General features: G+C 24.7%; 1 protein-coding gene across 1 annotated transcript in view; it reads right to left on the bottom strand.

Annotated features, from left to right (window-relative positions):
• The window catches only part of LOC117175028 (homeobox protein orthopedia-like), a 154902-nt gene that overhangs the window by 767 nt on the left and 145018 nt on the right, over nucleotides 1-9117 (bottom strand). The window lies entirely within an intron of this gene.

Here is a 9117-nt window from a genome sequence, read left to right as displayed (position 1 = left end):
CCCCCCCCCCAACTTCCTCTAGTTACGCTCCCCTTATATCTTCTACTTCTCTTTCACTAATTTTTTCACCACTTCCCCTCCTTACTTCCCCCATGTTCCAACACTGCTCCTACTTCCACTATCACCATTTCTTCTTATGTCCCCTACTTCCTCTTGTACCATTTTCTCTTACTGTCCCTGCTTCCGCACCTTTCATTTACTCTACTTACCCCCTTCATTTCCTCACCCTTCCTATCGCCTAATTCCCCCTGCTTTATGCGAATTTTAAACCGAAAAGGATTGTTTTTTTTTAAACAAATAGATGAATTTTAAACGAAGTTGTTGCATTTCTAACTAGAAAAAGATCAATTTCCATCCAAAAATAGAATAGTTACATTTTTAGTTGAAAAATTTATTTTCAATAAAAAAAAAAACAAATTTACATGAAAATAGTTAAATTTTTAGCCAAAGAGTATAATCATTCATCTCGTTGGCCTTCAGTTATTGAAGGCTCGGAAAGCAGAATCGAACGAGCGCTCGAGCAGTAGCCAGGAGTGGGGATGATGCGCAGAAATCGCGACGAAAGAGAGAACGGATTTTTCGTCGCGTTTTCTGCGCGTCATTCCCACTCCTCTGCCCATTGCTCAAGCGCTCGTTCGGTTCTGCTTTCCGAATCTTCAATTTTCAACCGAAATGGTTAAATTTTCAGTTAGAAAATACAGTTGCAATCCAAAACGAACAATTTATCAACAAAATAGTTAAATTTTTAAACAAAAGAGATGGATTCTCAATGAAAAATGTAATAAATAATTTGATGTTAATTGTTTTTTATCTACTAATTTAAAATCAGTATTTTTCAAACTTCGAAATTATTTTTTCACAATTTATAAATAAAAATCAATGTTTTAAAAAAATATTGATTTTAGACTAATTGACAAAAACAATGAACATAGAATTATTTAATACATTTTATCTGGTCAAAACCATAACATGAAAAATATGAAAAATGTACTAGTTATATTTCAATCAAAACCAGATAAATTCAAATAAAAAATACGAATTTTTAATAAAATAGTTTAAACAATTTATTATTAATTTCAGAAATTTGCTCTTAGAATAGGGTTAGAAAGCAGCGGTTCTTTCCAAAATGCTCTACTTTTTGTCCAATCGAGCGTAGTGATACTTAATGTATGTTAACAAAAATAATTGTTTAAAGAATTTATTATCATTCCTAATAATATTCTCTTTATCTAATGGTATAAAGTTGCGGTTGTTTCCTGAAATTTTTAATTTTCTATTTATTTTTCACTTAAAGTAACTAAATTAATAATTAATAAAATTCATCAAAAATAATTGTTAAAGCAAATTATTATTATTATTATTTACAACTTCTGTACCTATAATAATTCCAAATAGTTATGGTTATTTGTAATAAATTTTTTAACTTCTTACCCACTTTTTACTTAGCAAAGTAATAAATACCCAAGTAAACAAATATAGTTGTTTACACTGTTTATCATTGTTTATTAATATCTTATCTTAGATAAGTACTAGAAAGTTGCTAGTTTTCCTGAAATATTGAACTTTGATTTACCTTTTTATTTATGAACCAATAATAAATAAACATTACAGTAAATCATATCTTAAAGAATCTCTTTCTTTTTTGTGAATATATTTTTCTGAAATAAAACATACATTTGAAACATTCTTTAAATTTTCTATATGGATCTTAATTAATTATTAACTCACTAAGTAAAAAGTGGACGAAAATTTAAAAGATTTAGACAATTTAAACTTTCTAGCGAATATATGAAAAAATATAATCATGAACGATAATAAATTGTTTAAACAAATGGAACATGTTAATTTTTAGTTATGGAAATTATTTTCAACCATCAATGAATTTTCAACAAAATAGTTGAATTTTCGACCAAAGAAATAAATTTTTAATCAAGAATATTAATGTTTCACCAAAAACGACGAATTTTCCACTAAATATGTATATGAATTTTTAAACAAAATAGTTGAATTTTGAAAATGTAAATTTTTAAATAAAACATGAAATAGCTAATCATTCAGTTAAAAAAAATGTTTTTAAACAAACAAGACGGATTTTTAACAAAATAAATAAATTTTCAGCCAAAGAAACACATTTTTAATAAAAATTATGAATCTTTCACAAAGAAAGTGAATTTTCAACTACGAACCTTAATCTTTTACCAAAAAAATTTACCTTGGACAAAATACATTAATTTTTTATCAAATAAGTTTATTTTCAACTATAAAATATCATTTTTCATCTAAATGTCAAATAATTACATTTACATTAAAAAAATTAGTTTTCAATCAAACAAAGAACAAGTTTTCAAAAAAATATTGTAGCCAGGAAGATTAATTTTCTACTAAAAAAATGCTAATTTTAACAAAATACAAGAATGATAAAAAATATATATTTTGAGTTCCAATCGTGTACAAAACTACGAATTTTTGCTGAGGTTTCTTAAAAATTTCAAATTGAAGAAATTATTTTTTTACCCTAAAAACAAATTTTTAACAAAATAGTTAAATTTTCAACTAACGGAAGATAGATTTAAAAAAATGAAGGAGTAAAATTTTTCAAATGAAAAAATAACTTTTGTTAAACAAAAATTTTACAATAAAAAAGTTACATTTTTAATCAAAGAGAACATTTAAGCTACACATTTTTTTAAAGTTGTTAAAATTCAAACTAAAAATTAAATAGACCAATTTTTAGAAAAAATAAATTATTTTTAACAGAAAAGAAAAAAGGATTTTAAACCAAAAAAAATTGCTTTTCTATACAAACAAACAACGAATTTTTAACTAAACAGATCAATTTTCTATCAAATATTTAAATTTTCAACTCACATAAGATATATTTTTTAACAAGAATGAAACAGTTAAATTTTCAGGTAAAGAATTAATTTTTAACCAGAAAATTTTTTTTTCTAGAAAATAGTTTAATTCCTAACCAAACAAAAAATTCTAAAAAACTTTAACTTTAAAAAAAATTTGTCAAAGTACTTCAACTGGCAACCAAGTAATTTAATTTTCAACCAATCAGTTTCATTTTTTACAAAAAAATGTATGGATTTTTAAAAATATTATTAGTTTTAAAACCACAGAAATTAATTTTTTACAAAAAAAAAGTTTTTTAACCATGAAGATTAATTATGGACGAAAAAAAGCCAATTTTTTAGCAAAATACATTAATTTTTAAACGAATAGTTGAATTTTCAACTAAAAAAAGATTAATTTTTAACTAAATAGTGATATTTTCAACCAAATAGTTTAATTTTTTATTAGATTGCTGAATTTACTAAAAGGTTTTAAATTAGAATCTGAACAAACGAATCCTAAAAGAAATAGTTCATTGACATCCAAATGTTGGGATTTTCAACTAAAATAATGAATCTTTAACCAGAAAAGATTTTTTTTAAAAAAGATGCATTTTTAGCTAAATAGTTAAATCCTCAAACAAAACAGAATAATTTTCCACTAATCAATTGCTTTTTCAATTAAAAGTTATGAAATAATGACCAAGAAGTTTAATTTTTTACTACAAATGAACGATTTTTAACAAAAAATTTAATTTTCAACTACAAAAATAAACCAAAAATCAACCAAAAATACGAATTTTGAACAAAGTACATGAATTATTGCTTTAACAGTTGAATTTCTAAAGAAAAAATATGAAGTTTTATTTGAAAATATAAATATTTAACTAAAAATTGAAAAGTTATATTTTTTATTAAGAAAATTAATTCTATAGCAAATAAAACCAACATAAACGTTAAATTTTCAACCAAAGAATTTAATTCTTTGACAAAACATTATTTTAATTTGTATCCAAAACGAGTGGAATTTTACCAAAAAGGCGAATTAAAAATAAGTACCTGAATTTTCCAGTGAATACTTGAAATTTTAACTAGAAAATGGAAATTTAAAATATCAATTTTAAACCAAAAATATAACTTGTCAAATAAAAATGCAGCAGTCATATTTTCTGTTAACAAAATTATTATAAACCATAAAAACGACGAATTTTCAAAATAATAGTTCAGCCACTAAAAAAATTAATCTTCAACCGAAAATTAATTTGATTGGAAAAAAAACAGTTGAAATTCAGCCAAAAAGTTTTAGTTTAAAAAGGTAAATCCAAAAAAAAAAACGAATTTTGAACGGCATAGTGAAGATTTGAACGAAAAATATGAATTCTCCATGAAAAATTTAATTGTCGAAATTTCCGCTGAAAAAGGTTTTAATTTCAAATAAAACCAGATTAATTAAAAACGAAATAACGTTAACGTTACTTCCATTGAATAAAGTTGATTATTAAAATATTGGTACATTCAAAAAAGATATATCTTTCAAAAAATGGTGATGACATTTTCAGTTAAAAAATTAATTTTAAACAAAAAAGGGGGTTTTCCGTTGAAAAGTTAAATTTGAACCAAGCCTTCAAACAAAGCATTATATTTTTGAAAGTACAGTTTAACTTTAACCCAAGCAGTTGAATTTTGAATTAAAAAGATTAATTTTTAACAAAATAATTACAATTTCAAACAAAGAGATGAATTTTTAACTGAAAATATAAATAATAATAAAAATTATTTTTAACATAGTGATTCAACCAAATTTGTCGAATAAAATAGTTCTCAAGCAAAGAAAAATAATTTCTGACCAAGAAATTGCATTTTCATTAAAAAATGAAATCTTTACTAAAACAGATCAATTTTAAATTAAAAAGAATTTTTTTTTGTAATTGAATTTTCTGTTAAAAAATATTTACTTTTCACGATAAAAATATAATATAATATTTTTTTTATCAAAAATAAGTTTCTGCTAAAAAAGAAATTAAGTTTTTAACAAAGCACATGAATTTCGTCTAAATAGTTGAATTTCCAAATAGAAAATATGAATCTCTACTTAAAAATATAAACATTTAACTAAAAATTGAATAGTTATATTTTCGATTAAGAAAATTATTTCTAAATCAAATAAAAAGAACATAACAGTTAAATTTTCGACCAAAGAAATTAAATCTCTAACAAAAAATTATTTTAATTTGAAACCAAAACCAACGGAATTGAACCAAAAAGGCAAATTGAAAAAAATGCATAAATTTTCCAGTAAATAGTTGAACTTTTAACTAGAAAATATCAATTTTTAACCAAAAATATAATTTGTTAACTAAAAATGCAGAAGTTATATTTTCGGTTAAAAAATTAGTATAAACCACTAAAAACAACGCATTTTCAACGTAATAGTTCAATCATAAACCAAAAAAATAAATCTTCAACCAAAAATTACTTTAATTGGAAATAAAAAACAATTGGAATTCAGCCAAAAAGCCATTTTCAACAAAATACAACAATTTTCCATTAAATAGTTGAATTTTCTACAAGAAAATGTGAATTTTCAATTAAAAATATTAATTTCAACCAAAAATTGAACAGTTATATTTTTATTCAACAAAGTTAAATTTATCAATTTAAAAAAAACGAGTTTTGAACAGAATAGTGAAGATTTTACGAAATATATTAATTCTCCACGAAAAATGTAATAGTCAACATTTCAACTCAAAATGTTTTAATTTCAAATAAAACCAGATTAATTAAAAATAAAATAACGTTAACGGTACTTTCATTGGATAAAGTTGATTATTGCAATATTTGTCTATTTCAAAAATTCTATTTCACAAAGAATTAATCTTTTGAAAATATAGTTTAACTTTAACCCAAGTAGTTTAATTTTCAATTAAAAAAGATTAATTTTTAATAAGACAGCTAAAATTTCAACCAAAGAGATGAAGTTTCAACTAAAAATATAAATCATAAAAAAATGATTTCTTAACACAGTAATTCAACCAAATTTTCCAAATAAAATAGTAAAATTCTAAAGCAAAGAAGAATAATTCCTAACCAAGAAGTTGCATTTTCGTAAAAAAATGAAATTTATACTAAAATAAATCAGATTTTAAATCAGAAAGAATTTTTTTATTAGTTGAATTTTCTGTTAAAAAAGATGTCAAGTGACTTTTCACGATCAAAATTAAATATAATAAATTTGTTTATAAAAAATAAGTTTCTACTAGAAAAGAAATCAAATTTTCGGTGCAAGAATACGATTTTTTTCAACAAACAAGGGTGAATTTTTTACAAAATAGTTGAACTCTCTTCCAAATAATTGTATTTTTATCCAAGAAAGATGAAATTTGTGTTAAAACAGAGGAATTTTAACTAAAAAACTACAATTTTTATTCAAAAATTTTGAAATTTCATCCAGAAAAGATTTAAGTTCATTTTTCAACGCCAAAATATTATTTTAAACGAAAAGTGAATTTTCTACGAAATCGTTACACTTTCAATAAAGAATAGAATTCTCAATTAAAAAGTATGTCTTATTAACAATTTAGTTTAATTTTCAACCAAGCAGTTACATTTTTATCCAAGAAAGATGAAATTTCACTTAAAACAGATGAACTTTTGATAAGAAAAAAAATCAAATTAAAAAAAATTTGAATTTTAATGCAGAAAAGATTTATTTTCTCTGTCCAACGCCAAAATGTTTGAATTACATTACATTACACTTTTATAAAAAAATCATGCAATTTCTGTTAAAATACATCAAAATAATGATGTAAACAATAAGTTCTTATTTCAACAATACCAGTGGAAAACCTGTAATTTAATCTCCTACTAACAATTTTTTAAATAAAATATTTAAGTACGCCCCCTTACTGACAAAACAGTTGAATTTTATTCATTTTTTAATTTTATCTTATTTATTAAAAAAAAAAATCTTTTATTTTATAGACACACTGCGATAATGTTTATCAAGACAAAAATTAAATTTTGTATTTCTGGGTATTTTTAACTTTTAAGGACCTGCAGGTAGCGCTTTCAGAGAAGAGCAATTCACAGGTGCGATATCGTTGGAGAGAAAAGGGCAAGAGGGGAGGGACATTTCGTTGCAGGCCGTAAGAGCATTAATACAGTAGGGAGAATGCTACCGTGAGTCATAAAATTATTTTTTTTTTCTACTTCTCTGCGACGATGGTGGTCGTCATTTTTTAATGATTTTTATGGTGCTTTTTGAAGCCACCCAATGTTTACGGACGAAGTAAAATCTTCAGAGGAAACACTGAAAGAGTATCAATACCGCAGAAAGGGTTGTAGCGTCTACGGTTGTAGTAGGTCAACAATCGGACTCTTCCTTATTCGGGTTTATTGACTTCTCCGCTTGCGCATTCTCGTTTTAATGCATCTTTTTTATTTACATCTGATGCTGCCGATCAATAAAATCTCTTGAAGTTTCTCTTTTTTTCGTCTTTTTTTAATGGGAATTTTTTTAAATATTAGGAATAGGGGGAAGCTTCCAACAGTGGATAACTAAACCTAGAGTGGATAATCATTATTTAAGAGCACAAGAAAAAGAAAAAATATGCCCGCTATGCGGGCACATAATCGTCGGCCACTGTAATTTTGTGATTGTGAATTCTCTTTTGTCAAAAGAGCTTAGCTCGGTTTTTGAATTTCTCCCGTATTCAAGCATAGACCTTTTAAAATCATAGGGCAACGGATCGACAACTTTAATTTTGTGATTGTGAACTCTCTTTTGTTAAAGCTCATTATACACAACACTTTTATATCAAACATAATACGTTTTTTATGTAGCTCTGTCTGGGATTGCTTATTCAGATATTGCAAAATAAAGCACAAATTGTGTTTATCATGATTATTTTAATATTTGTTTCTTTTTTTTAATTTAAATTGTATTCTAAGCTGCGCTGAAACATGTATCATTTCAATAAATATATATCATTGCAATTTATAATATGCATAAAATTTGAATCATATTAATTCTTATTTCCTTGTTTTTATAATGTCTTTTATTTTTAATCTTGTTTTTACGATTAAAGAAAAACTACTGCGCATATGCTTAGGGTCTAATACAGGAATCTATATATGGTCCTATATAGGATCCTATGCCCTCTTTCGTCTTTTCTGTCCTTTTTCCAAAAATTTAATTTTTTTTAAATTTTATTTTTTACGATTTTAAAAAAATATACTCGTCCTATCTGAAAATGATTAATAAAAAATTTAAAGATCATTTTAGGCGAACAACTTTTGTCTGTTAATTTTAGTTCGTACTTGTGTCCTTTTTTTAAAAAAAATGAATATTTTTATTTTGGAAGTTATTTTTTACGACTAAAGCAACAACTATGTGCCCTGTCAAAAATGATAGTTTTTTTTATTATGAATAAGTTTTGTCTAATTTTTTTCGTAGCTTGTGTTGTTAGTCCAAACATTTTCTATTTTTTATTTTTAATGTTGTTTTTTACGACTAAAAACATAAATGACGCGAACTGTCGAAAAGTGATTCATAACCAATTTTTTAGATCATTCCAAGGCGCGCAATTTTAGCTAATTCACTTTTTTAGTATCTTGCGTAGTTTGACCAAAAAATGGAATTTTTGGATTTTTCATTATTTTTGGTACGATCAAATTTTCAACTTTTTGACCAAATTAAAAAATTTTTTATGATAATCTTGTGGGACTTTAAAAAATGAACATTTTTCTTTTCTTGACTTTTTTTCATATTATGGGTTGTTTGGCTTAAAACGTTCATTTTAGTTTTTTTTTTGGATTTTGAAAATGCTCTAACTCTTATAATTTTCTTTTTATAGAAGAAAGTGATACGGGTAAATTGTTTGAGTTTCTGAGTACTATAAATAAACGTACATAGAATTTTGAAACCTTGAAAAAATGTGGTTTCAAGAATTTTGAAAATGCACTCACTTTTTGAATTTTAATCCAAAATAGCTGGTTTACGAACCTGTTCTTTATTTTTAGGCTTTAAAAAAGTGTGCCAAAGCAGAAACCAATCTGATCAATTTTTCGAAAGTTATCGTGTCTACAGAATACAGACCACAGACAGACATACAAACACCTTCGTAAAAATCGTTTTTTCTGGCTCATTGGGTCTTAATCCGTGAAGATTTGATGAAAACCGACAAAGGGAAATTTTACATAAAATCAATACCTTCTCACTAGGATGAGAATGTAATAATTAATTTTTCATTTTTAATTTACGATCAGGTGGAGTCTTGAC

Source organism: Belonocnema kinseyi, chromosome 6 (genome assembly GCF_010883055.1).
Source record: "Belonocnema kinseyi isolate 2016_QV_RU_SX_M_011 chromosome 6, B_treatae_v1, whole genome shotgun sequence".
NCBI lineage: Eukaryota > Metazoa > Arthropoda > Insecta > Hymenoptera > Cynipidae > Belonocnema > Belonocnema kinseyi.
This window is presented reverse-complemented; position numbering and strand designations above follow the sequence as displayed.